General features: G+C 48.6%; 1 protein-coding gene and 1 non-coding gene across 2 annotated transcripts in view; both read left to right on the forward strand.

Moving 5' to 3' along the window:
- LOC137526020 (uncharacterized) overlaps nucleotides 1–25,187 on the forward strand; it is a 342,683-nt gene that overhangs the window by 171,446 nt on the left and 146,050 nt on the right. The gene's annotated exons all lie outside the window — the stretch shown is intronic.
- Nucleotides 10,704–10,777, forward strand: TRNAT-GGU (transfer RNA threonine (anticodon GGU)). Its single transcript has one exon. It is a non-coding gene; the product is annotated as a tRNA-Thr (tRNA).

The following is a 25,187-nucleotide window of genomic DNA, read 5'->3' on the forward strand; positions in this document are numbered from 1 at the left end:
GGCCCGAACCACGTGACCCGTTCGGCCAATCACAGCGCTAGCCGAACGTTCGGGGAACGTTCGGCCATGCGCTCTTAGTTCGGCCATGTGGCCGAACGGTTTGGCCGAGCACCGTCAGGTGTTCGGCCGAACTCGAACATCACCCGAACAGGGTGATGTTCTGCAGAACCCGAACAGTGGCGAACACTGTTCGCCCAACACTAACTGGGAGACATCTCAAGCTCACTCTAATCTGAATTATTGCAAATTCTTTCTGTGTTAAGAAAGCAAACTTTTGTTTTTCTTACACTGTTAATGGTAGGGTTTTCAAACTTTGCACAGTTGGTAAATTTTCAAGGGGAATAGTTCTGCCATTCTTGCACTGTTAATGGCACAAGCCTCAAACCTGCCATTCTTGCACTGTTAATGGCACAAGCCTCAAACCTGGTATAGTTGATCATTGGGTGACTGGGGTTCAATTTCAGAAAGGGGGTGGAGCCACAAATAGCCAATCAGATTTGTTTCAATCTAATGCAAATTATTGTTGCCAAACACTGCAAAGCTCACAAACTTGGTAATTGAGTAATTGATTAATTGTGTGTTAGGGTTAGAAAAGTGGGCACAGCCAACACCAGCCAAATACATAAGCGGGCAACGCAGGGTCATAAGTGGGCGGAGACAAATACAAATTTTACTGGGAAAAAGTAAACAGCAGCCATTCTTACACTGTTAATGGTAGGGTTCTCAAACTTTGCACAGTTGGTTACTGGGTGACTGGGATTAATATTCAGAAAAGTGGGTGGAGCCTACAAAAAACAATCCAAAATTACCTATTTATTTTCTAGGGGAATATTTCATTGCTGCCATTCTTGCACTGTTAATGGCACAAGACTCAAACCTGGTACAGTTGATCATTGCATGACTGGGGTTTAAATTTATATAAGGGGGTGGAGCCCCAAAAAGCCAATCTGATTTGTTTAATTTTAATGCAGGTTATTGATGCCAAAGACCTCAAAGCTCACGTACTTGGTCATTGAGTAATTGAGTAATTGTGTGTAAGGGTTAGGGTTAGGAAAAGTGGGCGCAGCCAACACAAGCCAAATACATAATCGGGCAATGCCGAGTCATCAGTAGGCGGAGACAAATACAAATTTCACTGAGAAAATGTAAACTGCAGCAATTCTTACACTATTAATGGTAGGGTTCTCAAACTTTGCACAGTTGGTCACTGGGTGACTGAGATTAATATTCAGAAAAGTGGGTGGAGCCTACAAAAGCCAATCAAAATCCACCTATTAATCTTTAAGGGGAATTTTTAATTAATGCCATTCTTGCACTGTTAATGGCACTAGCCTCTTGCACTGTTAATCACCTGTACCTGGTACAGTTGGCCATCGGATGATTGGGGTTTAAATTCAGAAAAGGGGTGGAGCCACAGCCAATCAGATTTATTTTACTTCAATGCAAATTATTGATGCCAAAGACCACAAAGCTCACAAACTTGGTCATTAAGTAATTTTGTGTTAGGGTTAGGAAAAGTGGGCGGAGCCAACACCAGCCAAATACATACCTGGGCAATGCCAAGTCATCAGTGGGCGGAGACAAACACAAATTTCACTGGGGAAATGTAAACTGCAGCCATTCTTACACTATTAATTGTAGGGTTCTAAAACTTTGCACAGTTGGTCACTGGGTGACTGGGATTAATATTCAGAAAAGTGGGTGGAGCCTACAAAAACCAATCACAATTCACCTATTGATTTTCAAGGCAAATATTTAATTGCTGCCATTTTTGCACTGTTAATGGCACAAGCCTCAAACCTGGTACAGTTGATCATTGGGTTACTGGGGTTAAATATTTAGAAAAGGGGTGGGGCCACAAACAGCAAATCAGATGTGTTTCATTTCAATGAAAATTATTCATGCCAAAGACCACAAATCTCACAAACTTGGTCATTGACTATTGACAATTGTGTGTTAGGGTTAGAAAAAGTGGCCACAGCTAACAGCAGCCAAATACATACCCGGGAAACATTAGGACATCAGTGGGTGGAGAAAAATACAAATTTCACTGCTAGAATGTAAACTGAAATTTGGCACACACATAGTACATTACTTAGAATAAAGTATAGGATACTTTTTATTCCCATAACCAAAAAGGGGGCAGAGACAAATACAAATTTCACTGGAAAATGTAAACTGCAGCCATTCTTACACTGTTACACTGGAGGTGTGTTTAGCTTCTAAGGGCACAATGGTTAATTTGCATATATTCAGCAGTGATGCACTGGGAGACATCTCAAGCTCACTCCAACTTGAATTATCACAATTTTTTTCTGTTTTAAGAAAGCAAACTTTTGTTTTTCTTAACATCTTAGTAAGGGGGCTTTTAGGACCATTGTAGTCCCTTACACACTCCAATGCGTTCTGGGTCACCATGAGCTAGCTGGTTAGTCTGTACCTCTCGGTGTTACAAGCCCTACTGCATAGAGCCAAATTAATCCATGCTGTGCACTGATGAGGATCAAACAATCCAGAACAGTCTGTATGCATGTTGGATTATTATGGCTCTGTACAAATTAACAAAATGACACATCATGGCATTCCAGCAGTGCTGGAGGTGTGTTTAGCTTTTAAGGGTAACAATGGTTAATTTGCATATATTCAACGATGATGCACTGGGTGATGTTTTAAGCTCACTCCAACCTGAATTATTGCAAATTCTTTCTGTTTTAAGAAAGCAAACTTTTGTTTTTCTTACACTGTCAATGGCAGGGTTCTTAAACTTTGCACAGTTGGTCACGGGGTGACTGGGATTAATATTCAGAAAAGTGGGTGGAGCCTACAAAAGCTAATCAAAATTCACCTATTGATTTTCAAAGGAGTGGAGCCACAGCCAATTAGATTTATTTAATTTCAATGCCAATTATTGATGCCAAAGACCACAAAGCTCACAAACTAGGTCATCCTTGAGTAATTGTGTGTTAGGATTAGAAAAAGTGGGCAGAGCTAACACTAGCCAAGTACATACCTGGGCAACGCCGGGCGACCAGCTAGTACAGATATATACCTGATTATATGGCGATCTGCAGAATCACCAATAATACAAGTATACCAGACCGCTGATGTGATAGCTAATGTACAGTATAGTGCTTGGTGCAACAGTAAGAACTGACAGTTTGCAATACCTCACCAGAGGAGCTGGTGGGTCTTAGAAGTTCAGAGCCCCTCACCAGAGTCAGGGCCCTCTGGTGAGAGTAGAGTGGTCAGGCAAATCGAGTTGGCAACAGACAGGCAGATAAAGTACAAAATCAGGAGGCAAAGACAGGAAGGTTTTAACAGGCAGAGTCGGCAGTGAGATCAGATGGGCAAAGGTACAGAATCGTAAGGCAGAAGAGAAGTCATAACGAGCCAGAGTCATACACAGATAAATACAGTCTTCAATGAATTATAATTATAGCTATCAAAGGTCTGAGCGCTAACACGAAGTATTCGCAACAGCAGACAAGTTGCGAGTGAATCAGCATGGCTTAAGAAGCAGAGGAGACCCCTCGGGCATGCCTACTCCTCTAAGCCAATCAGGAGCGGCGAGTGTCTCCTCTGACGTCAGCCGACCGTCTGGTCAGCTGACGTGCCTCCTCCCCGCATAAAGGTCCTGTCTGTGCGCACGCGACAAGACCGCTCTCTGTGCAGCTGACAAACCCATTCTCGGTGTGCTAGACGCCTGAGACACGGGTAAACTACCAGGCAGGGAGCCGGAGGCAGCTGCGGTAGTAGCGCTATCTACCGCAGCCGCCTGTCCAGAACTCATTACACTTTTCATTTTAAACTGTTTTAGATGCTTTTATACAACCCAGGGCGCCTCTTTCCCCCTATTTGTGCTTAGTACACCCCCCTACAAAACCTGTTCGAGGGGTGGTGACAGTATACCCGTAGTTGCCACCACGGTGGCGGTTTTCCAAGAGAGCGACCACCTTCGGGTCCCTCCAGGACCCCCCCGAGTGGAGTTGGGTTTATGGTCTCCACCTGCTTCCTGTGGTTGGTTGCTCCTTGAAACCTTCCTTTGGGAGTAGCATTCTTATTCTCACCATTTTTTCCACTTTTATATTGACATATTGCACTTCTGGGCTTCCGCCTTTTTGTCTCTTGTGCCTTTTTCTATAGGGTGCCCTGACACTCCCACCACAATATTGTACAGAAATGTGTTCATAATAAATTGACCTGAGCAACCAAGCAATGTGTGGGTTAAACCAGCAGAACTGGTGGGGAAGTCAGGATGCTCTTTATTGTTTTCATGGAGAACACAAATTATTTAGACAAGAAAGAGAGCCCACTAGTAACAGCACCAAACCACTCCAGGATAATTCAATATGTATAAACTTTATTGACAATCGATAACCAATTATAAAAACAATTAAAAAATCACACAGGGTGATTACAGCGGTACACGTGGAGATAACCACAATTAGACACCCCTCCCCACAGGAAGCCTCAGATACATGCCAATCCCAGAATAAACAATAACATGTCATAAAAATCCATTGCCATTAGGGTCATGTGTAAATAAACAAGTGTAGGGCTATATAAATTATAAATATATTGCACAATCCCAATACCCTAGTGACTGATAGAGACACTCTGGTCCTTGAAAGACAACAATAGGAAAATAACACAGTGAATGAAGCACTAATCTATATACAAAGTATAATCAGCGCATAGTGAAGGGAGGAAGGAACCCAGAAGCATCAAGGTGTATAGTGCAGAAATTGAAGGGCAAGAATGAAGACTTACGTGACAGAGGCTGGAGAGGCAGAGGCTGGAGAGAGAGGTGGGCACCGCTGTGCGCCTTAATGCATCTCGCGGGCTCTACCCGCTTCAGGAAGAGGCAGCCATAAAAACTACGTGGAACGCTTTTAAACCCCACCGGCCAATCACTGTGGTGAAGAACGCCGCCCCCTCCAGACGTGACGCAGCCGCGTCATAACGCAGGAGACGTCGGGTTGCCAAAGCAACCCGAACGCCTCCGCGCCGTCTAAGAAAGTAACAGTTGCGTCCTCCGTAAGACAAACAGGAGGACGCAACCACGCATGCGCAGGAGAGAGGGGCAGCGGAGTTCAAAAGAAAGTTACCGCTTGGCAATAAAGGCAATCCCAATAAGAAAAGTTATTAAGATAATATGTAAAAAGTTTTCAAAAAGTCTCTTCAACTAACAAGTGGAGAAAAAAAAGGAGAAAGAAAAAGAATAATTTTCACAGATATGGAGAAGGCAAAGAAATCCTACAATTATCATCGTTATGTATACAATTACACACAACACCAGGGAGAAACGTATCAACTCAAAGGAGTAGCATCCAGAGGAGAAAGAAGGTACTACATCAGAGGAGATAATTTAAGTTACAAAAACTCCATAGAGAGGGCTTTACAAAAATAGCAACATTTCAACCTTCAATAAATACAAGAGCTTTATATTAAGCAACATCATATACATCAATATTAATGGTTGTGGAAAATTTTTTATATATCCAGATGGCTTTTCTCATATATGTGGTCTTCATTCCCGAGGGAGAGGAGCGAATCCCTAAAGCCGACCATTTGTTTCTAATATGATCATCTCAATCTAAAAATACAAGAATAAAGTATAAAGTGTTAAACATATGATACACCCAAACTAAATCCTGGTGAACCATATTAGCATGGACATTATGGATGCCACACATCCAAACGCAGAACCAACAATATATCAGATAAGAGAACAGCACAGATAAGGGGACACCAAAAACACTAACCACCCATGCCCTATGGTAAACCACATACTGTCAACGGGGGTGAAATCATATATTCTTACTGGGAGTGCCCAGCACCCATGCCAGCAGTCAATACATATCATTGAATCAGAAAAGTGTGTACGACATCCATATAAGCAAGTCGCTACTCACAAACGACCTGTAAAAGAATATATATATATATATATATATATATATATATATATATATATATATATATACATATATATATGTGTACATGTAATAATCCAGCTCTTACCAGGACTGCCCAACAGTGAATACATACCAATAAATCCTAAAGAAAGTGTATAAAATCCATATAGGCAAGTCGCTACTCACAAACGACCTGTAAGGGGATACTCATATGTATATGTGTGCACCCACACACATATACATACCCAAACCAGTGAAAGAAGCTGCAAACATACACATTTGGATGTGCACAGTGTGAGGAATGTGTGCTAATGGCAATACTTTATAGAGTGAGACAAACACATATATATGCTGGCCCCAATGCAGCCCATCACAATACCTACCTACTTCTGAGAGAAAAAAATATATGGTTAGACACATACCAAAAGATTCTTTTAAGCATATTCAACTATGACATAAGGGTAACCACAACCCTCAACACCCAGACAAACACGCAGGTACAAATGATCAGCTGCTCACCTTCAGCCTCAGGCCAAAATACAATATTAAATCACAGCAATCAGAAAGAGGAAAGATGAAATGAAAAGTAGAAACAAGATAGGAAGGGACAAAAACCCAAACTAGAAACATGGAGCACAAGGACTTAGCCATCCACAAAAGGGCCCCAGATTAGTGCAGATAACTGCTGAACGAGAAATCCTCGTTTAATCCCCCAGGAGCCTGTGTGCCCAGCTCAAACATCCAGCGAGTCTCCGCTCTTAAAAGAGCCTGAGTAATATCCCCTCCACGTGGGGAAGGTATTATTCGTTGTAGGCCCGTCACCTTCCAATTTTTTGTATTACTCCGATGATACAAGAAAGCGTGCATAGCCACAGGTGTTAGGGTTTTTCCCTCTTCATGATCCTTTGTAGACAGCCTTATTGTGGAGAAATGTTTTTGTATTCTTTGTTTCAGCATGTTTCTAGTTTGTCCCACATATTTGAAGCCACAGGGGCACTCCAACAGGTAGATTACCCCTGTACTTTGACAGTTGATAAATTGTTGTATTTTATAGTATCTTGTGTGTGATGTGTTCCATACCTGTTTTGTCCTTTGCATATATTGACATATGTTACAGCATCCGCACGCATAGTTTCCTTTGATGCTAGATGATGATTTTTGACTCCTTTTGTCGTAGTGGCTTTGGCACAATAGATCTTTTAGGGAGGGAGCCCTCTTTGCCGTCAAAGACACCCCTTCTGTAGTATATTGTTTTATCACGGCATCACTGCGAATAATAGGCCAGTGTTTATTCAAAATCCTTTTTATACCATGCCAATGGTCATTGTATGCTGTGCACACACGGACAAACTGACCTGTCTCTCGTTGTTTGGGTTTTAAAAAGTTTTTATAATTGGTTATCGATTGTCAATAAAGTTTATACATATTGAATTATCCTGGAGTGGTTTGGTGCTGTTACTAGTGGGCTCTCTTTCTTGTCTAAATAATTGATGTTCCAAATACCCACTTAGCACATCCCACCGAATTATTACTATACTTTAAATTTATAGTTTTGATGGTGCTGTCCAAATCCGTTATGTAAATTCATGGAGAACACAAACAGGCAATGAACATTGTATTTTGTACCTTGAGGGCTGGAGACCAATGTGCTGTGGACAATGACTCTTGCAGCTTCCCAGCTGAGGACCCTGGAGTGGGTATAGGGACCAGCAGCTAATATGGGGCAGTAGCGCTAGCAGAACCACTTGCATGACACTGAAGCACATGACCGAGGAGAAGCTGGAGTGCTCCCACAGGCTGAGTCTGGAGGTGCAAAGACTCAGATACGAAACTGGAGTGATAACAAGCAGAGTTTTGGCAGTAAATTGATTCACATACAAGATGAGTTTGAAACAAATTGGGTTCTCGGACTGGCAGTAGGTCTGCAACGAATCAGGTTTTGTTTATGGCCACAAAAGTGATGGAAAATTTGTCTCAAGGGGACGAACATCAGGACTGTGGCATGCCGGAGGGGGGGTCCATGGCAAAATTCCCGGTCAAAAATGACGTAGTTGATGCAGAGTCATATTTTAAACACTAAAGGGCATAAATCACATTACATACCTACAATTGAGGAATAAAGTGCTGCTTTAAAATGTCTGGAGTGTGTACACATGGATCAGGTAGTGAAAGGGTTATGCCCGCATCACACTGACAGCCCATATGGTCGGGCTGAGGTAGTTCAATGACAGTGACTATCCAGCTGATCGAACTTGGTCTGTCCACAATGAAGCAACAACCTTATTATCTTGGTTGTGCCCTCAACACACTCATATAGGTCATTGTGATACGCAAGCCCCTTCACCGTGGCAAGGTAATGATCACAAAGGGGAACTGACACATGTACATGCCTTTTGTTTTGTTGTTGTTGCAGCCACAGTGCAGCCAGAAAAATTAGGCATGCACATACACCAGAAAAATTATTATTTTTGGAAGCAGCCGCTGCTAGCAACTTAAACATTCAGGAATCCACCTGGAGTCTTGGACCCTGTCGGTGGTGGCAGAGAAGGCAGTCAAGCAGCCTGCAGACAGAGATGCTGTGTGGGGATTGACTTAGTCTTCAGGCAGGCAGTCGCAGGCAGAGATGCTGTGTGGGGACTGACTTAGTCTTCGGGCAGGCAGTAGCTCTCCAGGATCCATGCCTCATTTATTTTGATAAAGGTGAGGTACTAAACACTTTTTTTGACCTAGGCGACATCTTTTGTCAGTGACAATGCCTCCTGATGCACTGAAGGTCCTTTTTGACAGGGCGCTTGAGGCGGGGCAAGCCAGAAGTTCGATGGCAAATTGTGAAAGCTCTGGCCACAGCTCAAGCCTGCGCACCCAGTAGTCCATGGGTTAATCGCTGCTCATAGAGTCTATATCCGCACTTAAGGCCAGGTAGACGGCTACCTTCCGGTCAAGGTGTTGTCGGAGGGTGGATCCCAAAGGGCTGAGGTGAGGCGTTGGTCTAAAGAAAGTCTGCATGTCCGACATCACCATCAGATCGCAAATACATTGGAAAGATATGCACTGGTAAAATAGTGTGCTGGCAGAGTACAGCAAAGGCCAGCTGCACCTGTGGGCTGTAAAAAAAAAATAAATCAGAAGAATATTAATAATAATAATCCAAACATTTGTATAGCGCTTTTCTCCTGTCGGACTCAAAGCGCTCAAGAGCTGCAGCCACAGGGACGCGCTCAAGAGGCCACCCTGCAGTGTTAGGGAGTCTTGCCTTGAACTCCTTACTGAATAGGTACTTGACCTAGCCAGGATTCAAACCCTGGTCTCCCATGTCAAAGGCAGAGCCCTTAACCAGTACACTATCCAGCCACTATATATTAGCCCTCAAAATGCCTTTTTTTGGGGTGCTTTCAGCAACAAATTTTTCCCTTTCTTCAGCAATGTCTTTCTCTTGCTCTCACTAAGTAGCAGCGGCAGACTGAGAATATGGCCAGCACTGCTGTGTTTTTATAGGGGGAGGGTGGTCCATGGTGGAGTGCAGCCTTATTGGCTGCCATGTGTCTGCTGACTGTGATGTAGAGGGTCAAAATTTTGCCCAATAACGAGGTATAGGGGGCTAGTCAAACGCACTATGTGTTTGCATCCAGGGGTGCTCATAACAAACTCGTGATCACGGCTAACCCATGATCACAACACGATTTTCCCCATCACAGGCTTGGTATTCGGATCCCGTGATTGGTTATGATCCCGGGTCCGAATTCGAGTGCACCCGCGATTGCACTCGAATTCCGGCCGGGTTAACCCATGATCACGAATCCGGATGACGCGCGGTATCCAGGGGATGACATCATTTGGGCCAAACAGAGGGCCCCCAGCCGAGGCCCTAGCAACCAATCAGAGGAGGGGAGCCTGGCCCTCCCCTCCTCTATATAAAGAGGTGGCCATTTTGAGAATCTCGTCCTTGCTTGAGACTCTGTGCCACTGTGGTACTGAGAGCATCTCCAGTGCTGCTGTTCATCTGAGCAAGTGCTTTTCTCACTATTTACCCAGCATTTTGCATCCAAACACATTCTCAACACATTTATTGTATTACTTTATAGATAGATACAGGGATGCTCATCTGGATTTTGGATTTCCGGGTAACCCGGATATCCGACCATTTTTGCACTATTCGGAATCCGGATAGTTGAACAGAAATCCGGATAGCTATCTGCGGATAGTTTGACAGCCAACCCGGAAATCAGCGGATTTCTCCCAGATATCTGAATCCGGATTACAGGTTCAATAGCAATAAGTCCCAACACCACACTTCCACTCCTTCATCTTGCCTTCCAGGGATTTGTAGGCGGTCAAAATCAAGCTCACATACATTTGCCAGGAATCAAACCCAGGTCCACTGCTTTGAAGGCAGCTATGCTCCCCACTATACTACCAACAGCACTATATGCTGAAGCCAGCCTAGCATGTACCATTGCAATATACCCAAGAGAAAAATGAGCTTGCTTATTTGCCTAATTTGCTAGATGAAAGCAGTGGGACACATGGTAAAACGATTCAATTCAAGATTCAATTCAAGACTCAGAATCAGAAAGATCATGTGCCCCCCCCCCCCTGGATGATGCTGGTGTAACACACACAGCAAAGGACAACAATTTGAAGTCTGGAAGATTCCAGGGCAAGGGTGGGAAGGATGAAAAGCTAGGTGGCCATGCAACCCTTCCTGCTAGGGATGGCCTTGCATTTTGTGTTCAACAGTTGTCTGAAGAAAACCCCAGATAGCTATTTAGCAGAAACGACATATACACAGTCCTTGTGGTGCAATTGGTTAGTGCATTTGGCTGGTAACCGAAAGGTTGGTGGTTCAAGCCCACCCAGGGACAGCCTTGCATTTTGTGTTCAACAGTTGTCCGAAGAAAACACCAGATAGCCATTTAGCAAAAAAAACATACTCACAGTCCTTGTGGCACAATTGGTTAGTGCATTTGGCTGTTTACCAAAAGGTTTGTGGTTCAAGCCCACCCAGGGATGGCTTTGTGATTTGTGAAGGGAACTAATGTACCCTTCTTAAACTTGAAGATTGTATACAAATGTAAGCAGACTGCAGAGTGATGCAGCAGGAGTAGGGATGATTTTGTGTTGTCCGAAGAAAACCCCAGATAGCCATTTAGCAGCAATGACATGCGCACAGTCCTTGTGGCACAATTGATTACTGGTCTTACTTACTGGTTGGGTCGCCACTGATCCTGAGGTCTGACTACACTGCAAGGTGAGGGGGGAGCAGCGGCGGCTAGAGGGGGGGGCCCTGTCACTCACTGCCTAAAGGGGTCCCTGTCACTCACTGCCTAAAGGGGACCCTGTCACTCACTGCCTAAAGGGCTCCCTTTCAATCACTGCCTAAAGGGGTCCCTGTCACTCACTGTCTAAAGGGCTCCCTGACACTCACTACCTAAAGGGGTCCCCGTCACTCACTACCTAAAGAGGTCCCCATCACTCACTACCTAAAGGGGTCCCTGTCACTCACTGCCTAAAGGGGTCCCTGTCACTCACTACCTAAAGGGGTCCCTGTCACTCACTGCCTAAAGGGGTCCCTGTCACTCACTGCCTAAAGGGGTCCCTGTCATTCACTGCCTAAAGAACTCCCTGTCACTCACTGCCTAAAGGGGTCCCTGTCACTCACTACCTAAGGGGGTCCCTGTCACTCACTGCCTAAAGGGGGTCCCTGTCACTCACTACCTAAAGGGGTCCCTGTCACTCACTACCTAAAGGGCTCCCTGTCACTCACTGCCTAAAAGGGTCCCTGTCAATAACTGCCTAAAGGGCTCCCTGTCACTCACTACCTAAAGGGGTCCCTGTCACTCACTACCTAAAGGGGTCCCTGTCATTCACTACCTAAAGGGGTCCCTGCCACTCACTACCTAAAGGGGTCCCTGTCACTCACTGCCTAAAGGGCTCCCTGTCACTCACTACCTAAAGGGGTCCCTGTCACTCACTACCTAAAGGGGTCCCTGTCACTCACTGCCTAAAGGGGTCGCTGTCACTCACTGCCTAAAGGGCTCCCTGTCACTCACTGCCTAAAGAGCTCCCTGTCACTCACTGCCTAAAGAACTCCCTGTCACTCACTGCCTAAAGGGGTCCCTGTCACTCACTGCCTAAAGGGGGTCCCTGTCACTCACTACCTAAAGGGGTCCCTGTCACTCACTACCTAAAGGGCTCCCTGTCACTCACTGCCTAAAAGGGTCCCTGTCAATCACTGCCTAAAGGGCTCCCTGTCACTCACAACCTAAAGGGGTCCCTGTCACTCACTACCTAAAGGGGTCCCTGTCATTCACTACCTAAAGGGGTCCCTGTCACTCACTACCTAAAGGGGTCCCTGTCACTCACTGCCTAAAGGGCTCCCTGTCACTCACTACCTAAAGGGGTCCCTGTCACTCACTACCTAAAGGGGTCCCTGTCACTCACTGCCTAAAGGGGTCGCTGTCACTCACTGCCTAAAGGGCTCCCTGTCACTCACTGCCTAAAGGGCTCCCTGTCACTCACTGCCTGAAGGGGGTCCCTGTCACTCACTACCTAAAGGGGTCCCTGTCACTCACTACCTAAAGGGGGTCCCTGTCATTTACTACCTAAAGGGGTCCCTGTCACTCACTACCTAAAGGGGGTCCCTGTCACTCACTACCAAAAGGGCTCCCTGTCACTCACTGCCTAAAGGGGTCCCTGCCACTCACTACCTAAAGGGGTCCCTGTCACTCACTGCCTAAAGGGGGTCCCTGTCACTCACTACCTAAAGGGGTCCCTGTCACTCACTACCTAAAGGGCTCCCTGTCACTCACTGCCTAAAGGGGTCCCTGTCACTCACTACCTAAAGGGGTTCCTGTCACTCACTGCCTAAAGGGGTCCCTGTCACTCACTGCCTAAAGGGGGTCCCTATCACTCACTACCTAAAGGGGTCCCTGTCACTCACTACCTAATGGGCTCCCTGTCACTCACTACCTAAAGGGGTTCCTGTCACTCACTACCTAAAGGGGGTCCCCATCACTCACTACCTAAAGGGGTCCTGTCACTCACTGCCTAAAGGGGTCCCTGTCACTCACTACCTAAAGGGGTCCCTGTCACTCACTGCCTAAAGGGGTCCCTGTCATTCACTGCCTAAAGGGCTCCCTGTCACTCACTGCCTAAAAGGGTCCCTGTCACTCACTACCTAAAGGGGTCCCTGTCACTCACTGTCTAAAGGGGTCCCTGTCAATCACTGCCTAAAGGGCTCCCTGTCACTCACTACCTAAAGGGGTCCCTGTCACTCACTACCTAAAGGGGTTGCTGTCATTCACTACCTAAAGGGGTCCCTGTCACTCACTACCTAAAGGGGTCGCTGTCACTCACTGCCTTAAGGGCTCCCTGTCACTCACTACCTAAAGGGGTCCCTGTCACTCACTACCTAAAGGGGTCCCTGTCACTCACTGCCTAAAGGGGTCACTGTCACTCACTGCCTAAAGGGGTCCCTGTCACTCACTGCCTAAAGGGGTCCCTGCCACTCACTGCCTAAAGGGGGTCCCTGTCACTCACTACCTAAAGGGGTCCCTGTCACTCACTACCTAAAGGGCTCCCTGTCACTCACTACCTAAAGGGGTTCCTGTCACTCACTACCTAAAAGGGGTCCCTGTTACTCACTACCTAAAGGGGGTCCCTGTCACTCACTACCTAAAAGGGTCTCTGTCACTCACTACCTAAAGGGGGTCCCTGTCACTCACTACCTAAAGGGCTCCCTGTCACTCACTGCCTAAAGGGGTCCCTGTCACTCACTGCCTAAAGGGGGTCCCTGTCACTCACTACCTAAAGTGGTCCCTGTCACTCACTACCTAAAGGGCTCCCTGTCACTCACTGCCTAAAGGGGTCCCTGTCACTCACTACCCAAAGGGGTCCCTGTCACTCACTTCCTAAAGGGGTCCCTGTCAATCACTGCCTAAAGGGCTCCCTGTCACTCACTACCTAAAGGGGTCCCTGTCATTCACTACCGAAAGGGGTCCCTGTCACTCACTTCCTAAAGGGGTCCCTGTCAATCACTGCCTAAAGGGCTCCCTGTCACTCACTACCTAAAGGGGTCCCTGTCATTCACTACCGAAAGGGGTCCCTGTCACTCACTACCTAAAGGGGGTCCCTGTCACTCACTACCTAAAGGGGTCCCTGTCAATCACTACCTAAAGGGCTCCCTGTCACTCACTACCTAAAGGGGTTCCTGTCACTCACTACCTAAAGGGGTCCCTGTCACTCACTACCTAAAGGGGGTCCCTGTCACTCACTACCTAAAGGGCTCACTGTCACTCACTACCTAAGGGGTCCCTGTCACTCACTACCTAAAGGGGGTCCCTGTCACTCACTACCTAAAGGGCTCCCTGTCACTCACTACCTAAAGGGCTCCCTGTCACTCCCTACCTAAAAGGCTCCCTGTCACTCACTACCTAAAGGGGGTCCCTGTCACTCACTACCTAAAGGGGTCCCTGTCACTCACTACCTAAAGGGTTCCCTGTCACTCACTACCTAAACGGGGCTCCCTGTCACTCACTACCTAAACGGGGTCCCTGTCGCTCACTACCTAAACGGGGTCCCTGTCTCTCACTACCTAAACGGGGTCCCTGTCGCTCACTACCTAAACGGGGTCCCTGTCACTCACTACCTAAAGGCTGGCTACATATACTGGGGGCACTGGCTGTTTGTCATTATGTGCATTTACTTGTGAAAAGCTGTCTCTTATTATGTGCATTTACTGGTAAAAAGCTGTCTCTTAATATGTGCATTTGCTGGTGAAAAGCGGTTTCTTATTATGTGCATTTACTGGTGAAAAGCGGTTTCTTATTATGTGTATTTACTGGTGAAAAGCGGTCTCTTATTATGTGCATTTACTGGGGAAAAGCTGTCTCTTATTATGTGCATTTACTGGGGAAAAGCTGTCTCTTATTATGTACATTTAGTGGGGAAAAGCTGTCTCTCATTATGTGCATTTACTGATGAAAGGCTGTCTGTCATTACGTGCATTTACTGGTGAAACGCTGTCTCTTATGTGCAATTAGTGGGGAAATTTTGTCAGTAAAAATAATCTTTTGTCAGTAAATTTTTAGGTATTTGTCAGTAAAAAAATAACGTGAAAGGTTGGCAACACTGGCAGGCTGCGCGGCACAACGGGAAAGATACAGGCAGCCCACCTCACGCTTGGGCTTGGCGGGGGGAGGAGCCGACGACAGCGAGAGAGAGTAGGGTGGCCGCAGGCAGCCATAAATACGCAGTGTGTGACTGCGTCGCACTCGCAGAGCCTCTCAGTCAGTCCAGAGACTAGCAGACTCGCAGGCAGCCAAAGCCAGCCAGGAGCAAGCCCATGGAAGAGGGGTAGGAATGGGGTATCACATGCATGCGTAAAGAGGTGGAAGGTGTGGGTGTGATTAGGTAGGACATGGGTATGGTTATGTGGTTGGGCGCGGTTAATTTAACCACTCCCATAGACGCAAGAGAAAATCTTGCACCCAGGTGCCAGGCACCCCAGGCTCACCCCTGAGCTAGTGTATACTGTATTGTACTGTGCTAGGCTAGCTGTTAGGTCTGTGTGCAGGCTAGGCCTGCTAGCCTAGGTAGCCTTAGCCTAATAGCCTGTAGGTAGGTTAGGGATTAGTTATTTGTTGTGTAGTTTAATTCATTTGTACTGTTAGTTGTTTTAGTGTTAGATTAGCAGCTGCAGTACTAGTTAGCAGGCAGGCCAGCATCTGTTTTTTTATTTCTGACTGCTATCGCTGCCTGTATTAAGTGTGTGTGTGACACACAGTCTTTTAGTGTCACTGTCTGTCACTCTTGTTGGTTATCTACTGCTGTTAGTTTTATCTAGTACTACTAGACTACTAGTCTACTACCACAGCCAGGCAGCATCTGCTTCTGACCGCTGTCTGTATTGTGAGTGTGACAGACAGTCTTAGTGTCACTGACTGTCTGTCACTCTTGTCTCAGTTAAGTGTTGTGCTTGTGTATAGAGATGGGCTGAACGGTTCGCCGGCGAACGGTTCCAGGCGAACTTAGGTGGTTCGAGTTCACCTGGACCAGGTGGACTTTTGCAGAAGTTCGATTCGCCCCATAATGCACTATGAGGGTCAACTTTGACCCTCTGCATCACAGTCAGCAGGCACATAGCAGCCATTCAGTCTACACTAAGCCCTGGAGCCCCCCCCCCCCCTTATATAAGGCAGGCTCGCCGGCCATGACACTCACTCGTGTGCCTGCTAGAGACAGACTAGGGACAACTGCTGCAGACTTGTTCTCCTAGGGACAGATTAGTTAGTTTCTTGGCTGCTTAGCTTGCTCCTGGCTGATTATTATTGCTTTTATAGCACCCCTCAACAGCTCTTTTCAGAGCTAATCCTGTACTTTTTTTTTCTGTGTGTCAAACTGACACTTTTGTTGCATGCACAGCCTTGCTAAATGATAGTGTGTGTGCCACTGCCAGCAGTGGTGCTCAGCAGAGCTCGAATATTCAAGTAGCTCGAATATTCGAGCTCTTTTTCAGCTATTCGAGCTCGGTATTCGAGCTCCGAATAGCTGTAGCTATTCGAATGGGCTATTCGAGTGAACTCGAATAGCCCATTCACTATTCGCGCTATTCGAGCAAACGGCGCTATTCGAGCTCGAATACCGCGCTCGAATAGCGTCATAGCCCAGATTGATGTCCTTAGAGCCAATCAGAGGGCTCCCAGGCCCTCTGACGGCAGCCAATCACAGAGGGGGACCCTGGCCAGCCCCTACCCTATAAATAGCGGCCGCCATTTTAGGTTTTTCCATCCTTGCCTGAGACTTGTACAGAGAGAGAGTTGCTCCTTTGTGCTTTGGCTTAGCAAGAGCTCTATTGTGGTCATTTACCTAGCGTTTTTGCTCACATACACCTCCTATACACACCTATATTGTTGTTAGTTAGATAGACATTGTATTTTAGTTAGTAGCTTTTGTGTTACATAGAGACAGCTGCTGCAAGCTTACAGCTTTAGGCCTCAGGGCCTGCCTGTGTGGGCAGCTGTCCTCCTGTCCTCTGTTTATTTCTCATCATCTATACCAGTATTTCTGCTGTCCTTTACTACTGATTGATTGTATTTTGTAGTTATATACTGTAACTGTACTAGGACACTCACTGTCTGTCATTGTTCATAGGCTAGCTCCTGCGTGTGTGCACTCACTGTCTGTAGTAGTGTACACACACTCTATTTCCTTCTGATTACTGATTGATTATTGTAATTTCTAGTTGTACTTCCTGACAGTTACTACTTACTTACTGTAGTAGGGACACTCACTCAGTCTCTGTTCATAGGCTAGCTCCTGCGTGTGTGCACTCACTGTCTGTGTACACACACTCTATTTCCTTCTGATTACTGATTGATTATTGTAATTTCTTGTTGTACTTCCTGACAGTTACTACTTACTTACTGTAGTAGGGACACTCACTCAGTCACTGTTCATAGGCTAGCTCCTGCGTGTGTGCACTCACTGTCTGTGTACACACACTCTATTTCCTTCTGATTACTGATTGATTATTGTAATTTCTAGTTGTACTTCCTGACAGTTACTACTTACTTACTGTAGTAGGGACACTCACTCAGTCACTGTTCATAGGCTAGCTCCTGCGTGTGTGCACTCACTGTCTGTGTACACACACTCTATTTCCTTCTGATTACTGATTGATTATTGTAATTTCTAGTTGTACTTCCTGACAGTTACTACTTACTTACTGTAGTAGGGACACTCACTCAGTCACTGTTCATAGGCTATCTCCTGCGTGTGCGTGCACTCACTGTCTGTGTACACACACTCTATTTCCTTCTGATTACTGATTGATTATTGTAATTTCTAGTTGTACTTCCTGACAGTTACTACTTACTTACTGTAGTAGGGAAACTCACTCAGTCTCTGTTCATAGGCTAGCTCCTGCGCGTGTGTGCGCGTGCGTGCACTCACTGTCTGTAGTGTACACACACTCTATTTCCTTGTGATTACTACTGATTATTGTAACTGCTAGTTGTACTTCCTGACTGTTACTACTTACTTACTGTAGTAGGGACACTCACTCAGTCTCTGTTCATAGGCTAGCTCCGGCGCGTGTGTGCGCGTGCGTGCACTCACTGTCTGTAGTGTACACACACTCTATTTCCTTGTGATTACTACTGATTATTGTAACTTCTAGTTGTACTTCCTGACTGTTACTACTTACTTACTGTAGTAGGGACACTCACTCAGTCACTGTTCATAGGCTAGCTCCTGCGTGTGCGTGCACTCACTGTCTGTGTACACACACTCTATTTCCTTCTGATTACTGATTAATTATTGTAATTTCTAGTTGTACTTCCTGACAGTTACTACTTACTTACTGTAGTAGGGACACTCACTCAGTCACTGTTCATAGGCTAGCTCCTGCGCGTGTTTGCGCGTGCGTGCACTCACTGTCTGTAGTGTACACACACTCTATTTCCTTGTGATTACTACTGATTATTGTAACTTCTAGTTGTACTTCCTGACTGTTACTACTTACTTACTGTAGTAGGGACACTCACTCAGTCACTGTTCATAGGCTAGCTTCTGCGCGTGTTTGCGCGTGCGTGCACTCACTGTCTGTAGTGTACACACACTAAATTTCCTTGTGATTACTACTGATTATTGTAACTGCTAGTTGTACTTCCTGACAGTTACTACTTACTTACTGTAGTAGGGACACTCACTCAGTCACTGTTCATAGGCTAGCTCCTGCGCGTGTTTGCGCGTGCGTGCACTCACTGTCTGTAGTGTACACACACTCTATTTCCTTGTGATTACTACTGATTATTGTAACTTCTAGTTGTACTTCCTGACTGTTACTACTTACTTACTGTACTAGGGACACTCACTCAGTCACTGTTCATAGGCTAGCTTCTGCGCGTGTTTGCGCGTGCGTGCACTCACTGTCTGTAGTGTACACACACTAAATTTACTTGTGATTACTACTGATTATTGTAACTGCTAGTTGTACTTCCTGACTGTTACTACTTACTTACTGTACTAGGGACACTCACTCAGTCACTGTTCATAGGCTAGCTCCTGCGCGTGTTTGCGCGTGCGTGCACTCACTGTCTGTAGTGTACACACACTCTATTTCCTTGTGATTACTACTGATTATTGTAACTTCTAGTTGTACTTCCTGACTGTTACTACTTACTTACTGTACTAGGGACACTCACTCAGTCACTGTTCATAGGCTAGCTCCTACGCGTGTTCGCGCGTGCGTGCACTCACTGTCTGTAGTGTACACACACTCTATTTCCTTGTGATTACTACTGATTATTGTAACTTCTAGTTGTACTTCCTGACTGTTACTACTTACTTACTGTACTAGGGACACTCACTCAGTCACTGTTCATAGGCTAGCTTCTGCGCGTGTTTGCGCGTGCATGCACTCACTGTCTGTAGTGTACACACACTAAATTTCCTTGTGATTACTACTGATTATTGTAACTGCTAGTTGTACTTCCTGACTGTTACTACTTACTTACTGTACTAGGGAGTAGGGACACTCACTCAGTCACTGTTCATAGGCTAGCTCCTGCGCGTGTTTGCGCGTGCGTGCACTCACTGTCTGTAGTGTACACACACTAAATTTCCTTGTGATTACTACTGATTATTGTAACTGCTAGTTGTACTTCCTGACTGTTACTACTTACTTACTGTACTAGGGACACTCACTCAGTCACTGTTCATAGGCTAGCTTCTGCGCGTGTTTGCGCGTGCGTGCACTCACTGTCTGTAGTGTACACACACTAAATTTCCTTGTGATTACTACTGATTATTGTAACTGCTAGTTGTACTTCCTGACTGTTACTACTTACTTACTGTACTAGGGAGTAGGGACACTCACTCAGTCACTGTTCATAGGCTAGCTCCTGCACGTGTTTGCGCGTGCGTGCACTCACTGTCTGTAGTGTACACACACTAAATTTCCTTGTGATTACTACTGATTATTGTAACTATTAGTTGTACTTCCTGACTGTTACTACTTACTTACTGTACTAGACACTCACTCAGTCACCTCACCCACCAACCCACTCCATTAAAGTACCCCACTTTTCACCCGCCCTTTTAAAAAACTTTTGTGTTTACGCCCAAAACATCGAAGATGTCTGGAAGTGGCAGCCAGCACGGTTTGGGCAAGGGGAAGGGCAGCAAGGGAATCAGGAGGAGAGGGAGCAGCATTGTGGCAAGCCGCGGCCGCGGCCACGCTACCATGCACAGTTCCGCAGCAGCAGCAGCAGCGTCAGTGGCTAACATTCCTCCCATAGCCACTGGCCGTGGACGCCTTGGGCGCCACCAAGCAGGAGCATCTGCAACTCACGCTGCAGAGACACAGCAGCAGCAGCGTGTAGCACCTGCTCCGATTTTCCTCCAGCCGGGTCGGAAACGTCCCATTGAGGAAAAGGATGCAGACACTGTGGTGCAACTGATGACGGAGGATGAGCAGCCCGCCATCAACTCTGCATCCGAGGCCTCCACCCTCACCACCACCACCACCACCCCTGTTCGCAGCAGCCGCCCAGCAGGGCCTGGGGAGGAGGCCAGTTCACCGTCAGTCGCCGACCTGTCATTCAGCACTCTTTTGACCCCAGGCATGATGAGTCAATTGTCTGCTGTTGTTGGCGATTTGGAGGAGGAGATGCTGATGGGCACTTTGGGGGATGAGGGATTGGACAGCAAGACTGTGGCGACAGTCAAGCAGCCCATCCATGCATCAGGAGAGGAGTTTGGGGGGTCATCATCCCAGCAGGACATGTTTCAGGAGGGGGAGGATGATGATGACACGGTGACAGACAGAGACTGGGTGCCACCACCTCCAGGGGATGTCGTCCTCAGCAGCTCTGAGGAGGAGGAGGAGGATGCGCTTGTGGGCCTTGCAAGGAGGCGCATCATTGCACGCATTGGCAGCAGTAGGCAGGTCCCACAGCCTGCTGGTGTCTCAGGCTCAGCAGCAGCAGCATCTGCCAGTACCACCACCAGCCGCACCCAAGCCCCCCCCCCCAACCACCACAGGGAGACAGGCAGCAGCGCTTCCATGCCGTAGGGGGATGTTTTTGTCACCAATCTGGCGCTTTTTCACCATGCCCACTGTGTACAGCAAGTACGCCACTTGCAACCACTGTCAGCGGAAGTTGAGCAGAGGTGCAGACCCCTTAAAGTTCAGCACCAGCTCGCTCATCAACCACCTTGCTGCGAAACATTTCCACCAGCATGAGGAGTTCCAGAGGCTGAAGGCATCTGGTGCTGGCAGTGGCACCACACCCATCACTGCACAGCCTTCAGCAGCAGCAGCAGCAACAGCAGCCACCCGCCCTCCTGCTCCTCCAGCAGCACCAGCAGGAGTGCGGAAACGCACTGCTCCTCCCCCCTCTGCAACTCCTGCCGCCGACACTGAGGCCTGTTCTGGCAGCCAGTCCTCAGTGGCCTCCTCTGCTGTGTCTGCTGATTCCCGTGCCAGCAAAAGGCCACGCCAGAGCCTTTTGAGCGAGTTCTTCCAGGGGGTGGTTAGGGCTCTGCCTCCCAGCAGCCGTCGCGTGCGGCAGCTGAACGGCTTGCTGGCACGGGCCATGTGCTCCCAACTCCTGCCGTACACGCTCGTGCAGGAGGGGAGCGACATGCGGGCGCTGCTTGCTTGTGCAGCCCCAGACTGGCAGCTCCCCAGCAGACACTTCTTCGCCCGTAAGGCCATTCCTGCACTGCACCGCTTTGTGATGGCCAATGTGGAGCGAGGGCTGGAGCACGCGGTTGGTGAAAGGGTCCATGTCACCATGGACTCCTGGAGCAGCCGCTTCGGGACAGGCCGCTACCTGTCCTTCACTGTCCACTGGGTCAGCTTGGTGGAAGGGGGTGAGGATGGGAGAGCAGCAGCGGGCACAGCAGCAGCAGCAACACAGTGGGTGGTGCCACCCCGCAGGGTCAGGGGAACTGCAGCAGGTTCCTCCGATCCTCTGCCATCCTCCGGCACACCTGGCCAAACCCCCCGCCTCAGCAGCAGCGTGAAGGCCCGCCACTGCCAAGCGCTGCTGCAGTTGGTCAGCCTTGGGAAGACCAAGCTGACGGCAACCCATGTGTTGGCCAAACTCCAGGAGCAGGAGAGGATTTGGCTGACCCCCAGAGGCCTCAGAGTCGGAGAGGTGGTGGCCGACAATGGGGCCAATCTGGTTGCCGCAATAGACAGGGGAAACCTGACCCACATCCCCTGTCTTGCCCACGTGCTGAACCTGGTGGTGCAGAAGTTCTTGCGCACCTACCAGGGGATGGGCGAACTGCTGGAAACGGCAAGGAACGTTGTGCGTCACTTCCGGCGCTCGGCTGCAGCCTGTGCGAGCCTGGAAGACGTGCAAAAGGAGCTGGAGCTGCCACGCCATCGGCTGATCCTTGACGTTCCGACTCGCTGGAACTCCACCCTGGCGATGTTGGAGCGTCTGGTTAAACAGAGGCACGCTGTCAACCAGTACCTTGCCCTGGCCACTGTTTCCGCCGCTCAGAGAAGGGACAAGACCAGCAAAATCCCGTCCATCGTCCCCGATGATGACTGGAGGCACATGCAGCAGGTGTGCTTAGTGCTGGCTCCCTTTCTGCAGGCCACTAACATGGTGAGCAGGGACCATGCTATGGTCTGCGAGTGGGTGCCCCTGGTTTGTCTGCTGAACAGGGCCCTTGATGCTTTGCTGGAACAGGGAGCGGCAGCCTTGGACCAGCAGGAGCGGCAAGCAGCTGCACAGTCCACCTCTGAGGGGGAGGAGGAGGAGGACTTGGTGGAGGTCCCTGACCTTGCTGCTGATGAGGGGGATCAGCGCAGCGCAGCTGAGTTGGTGCGGGGGTGGAGAGAAGATGAGGCTGAGGAGGCAGAGGAGGAGGAGGAGGACAGCACTGCCATCGATGTGCCAGCACACGTGGCCCGCCTCTGCCATCCTCCGGCACACCTGGCCAAACCCCCCGCCTCAGCAGCAGCGTGAAGGCCCGCCACTGCCAAGCGCTGCTGCAGTTGGTCAGCCTTGGGAAGACCAAGCTGACGGCAACCCATGTGTTGGCCAAACTCCAGGAGCAGGAGAGGATTTGGCTGACCCCCAGAGGCCTCAGAGTCGGAGAGGTGGTGGCCGACAATGGGGCCAATCTGGTTGCCGCAATAGACAGGGGAAACCTGACCCACATCCCCTGTCTTGCCCACGTGCTGAACCTGGTGGTGCAGAAGTTCTTGCGCACCTACCAGGGGATGGGCGAACTGCTGGAAACGGCAAGGAACGTTGTGCGTCACTTCCGGCGCTCGGCTGCAGCCTGTGCGAGCCTGGAAGACGTGCAAAAGGAGCTGGAGCTGCCACGCCATCGGCTGATCCTTGACGTTCCGACTCGCTGGAACTCCACCCTGGCGATGTTGGAGCGTCTGGTTAAACAGAGGCACGCTGTCAACCAGTACCTTGCCCTGGCCACTGTTTCCGCCGCTCAGAGAAGGGACAAGACCAGCAACATCCCGTCCATCGTCCCCGATGATGACTGGAGGCACATGCAGCAGGTGTGCTTAGTGCTGGCTCCCTTTCTGCAGGCCACTAACATGGTGAGCAGGGACCATGCTATGGTCTGCGAGTGGGTGCCCCTGGTTTGTCTGCTGAACAGGGCCCTTGATGCTTTGCTGGAACAGGGAGCGGCAGCCTTGGACCAGCAGGAGCGGCAAGCAGCTGCACAGTCCACCTCTGAGGGGGAGGAGGAGGAGGACTTGGTGGAGGTCCCTGACCTTGCTGCTGATGAGGGGGATCAGCGCAGCGCAGCTGAGTTGGTGCGGGGGTGGAGAGAAGATGAGGCTGAGGAGGCAGAGGAGGAGGAGGAGGACAGCACTGCCATCGATGTGCCAGCACACGTGGCCCGCCTCTTCCCAATGGCAGCGCACATGCTGACGTGCCTGCGCAGGGACCCCAGGGTGATCCAGATGAAGCAGAGGGAGGACATCTGGATCAGCATGATGTTGGACCCACGCCTCAAGGGGAAGTTGAGCCAGTTCCTGCCGCCTGCAGGAGGAGACCCAGCGCAACAAATAAGGAGCTTGCAGCAGGCCCTTGTTGAGCGCTTGGAGGAAGCCTTCCCCCAGCCTTCCACCCCCACTGTCCAGCCAGCACAGAGGCAGCAGCAGGTGCCTGCATCCAGCAGCAAGCGCCCCACAGACCTGCTGTCTCTCAGCCACGAGCTCTACAGGACTGTAGAGGCTCCGGCAGCAGTGACTAGAGAGGAGGTGCATGCAGCAGCATCCTCCTCTGGTCACAGCCAGTGCCTGACCCGCATGGTGGCTGACTACATGGGGTCCTACAGCGGGCTTGACAGCGATGCCCCTGTTGATCCCATGGAGTATTTGGTCAAGCGCATGGAGATCTGGAGCGAGCTGGCGCAGTACGCCCTGGAAGTGCTGTCCTGCCCCACTTCCAGCGTGCTGTCCGAGCGCTGCTTCAGTGCAGCTGGTGGCGTGGTCACCGAGAAACGCTCACGTCTGTCTCACAAGTCTGTGGACAGACTGACGTTTCTCAAGATGAACCAGGCGTGGGTGGAAGGTGAGTTCCTGGCCCCTGTTGTCGGCGAGAGGGGGACATGAACTGGCTGCCGGAACTTAGAACCATCTTTAATGTGCCTTACCACCCTTTACCACCTCCTGGCTCCTGCTCACTAAGCCAGCCTGGTTCACTTTGACTATTACGTCACCTGCAGCCACACATTTTACACCTACAGTGGGCTGCTGTGTACTGCCCTTCTGCTGTCTGTCTGTGTTTCCCACTGTCAGGGTACACAGATTTACCTTCTGCTGCCACTCTGCCACCAGCTATTACGTCAAAAAATAGCTATATCTGTGTAATTGGTTGTAAAACCAAAACAACAAAACCATAAAAAAAAAAAAAGGTTTAATTTTTCTGAGGTGCCCGGGTTGAAAACTGTGTTGTGACAGTTGTGTATTGGACACGATGTGGGCTGCACGACCGCTGTCTGGGACCTCCTGTTGTGTTTATTTACAGCCCTGGTATCACCGCTAGGTACCAGGGCTATTATGTCACGCTGCCTACCTGCTGCCACACTCACACTACTCCTCCATTCCTCCTGCTGCTGCTGCTGTCTGTCTGTGTTTCCCACTGCCAGGGTACACAGAATTACCTTCTGCTGCCACTCTGCCACCAGCTATTACGTCAAAAAATAGCTATATCTGTGTAATTGGTTGTAAAACCAAAACTACAAAACCATTAAAAAAAAAAAAAAGGTTTAATT

The sequence above is a fragment of the Hyperolius riggenbachi genome, chromosome 7 (genome assembly GCF_040937935.1).
Source record: "Hyperolius riggenbachi isolate aHypRig1 chromosome 7, aHypRig1.pri, whole genome shotgun sequence".
NCBI lineage: Eukaryota > Metazoa > Chordata > Amphibia > Anura > Hyperoliidae > Hyperolius > Hyperolius riggenbachi.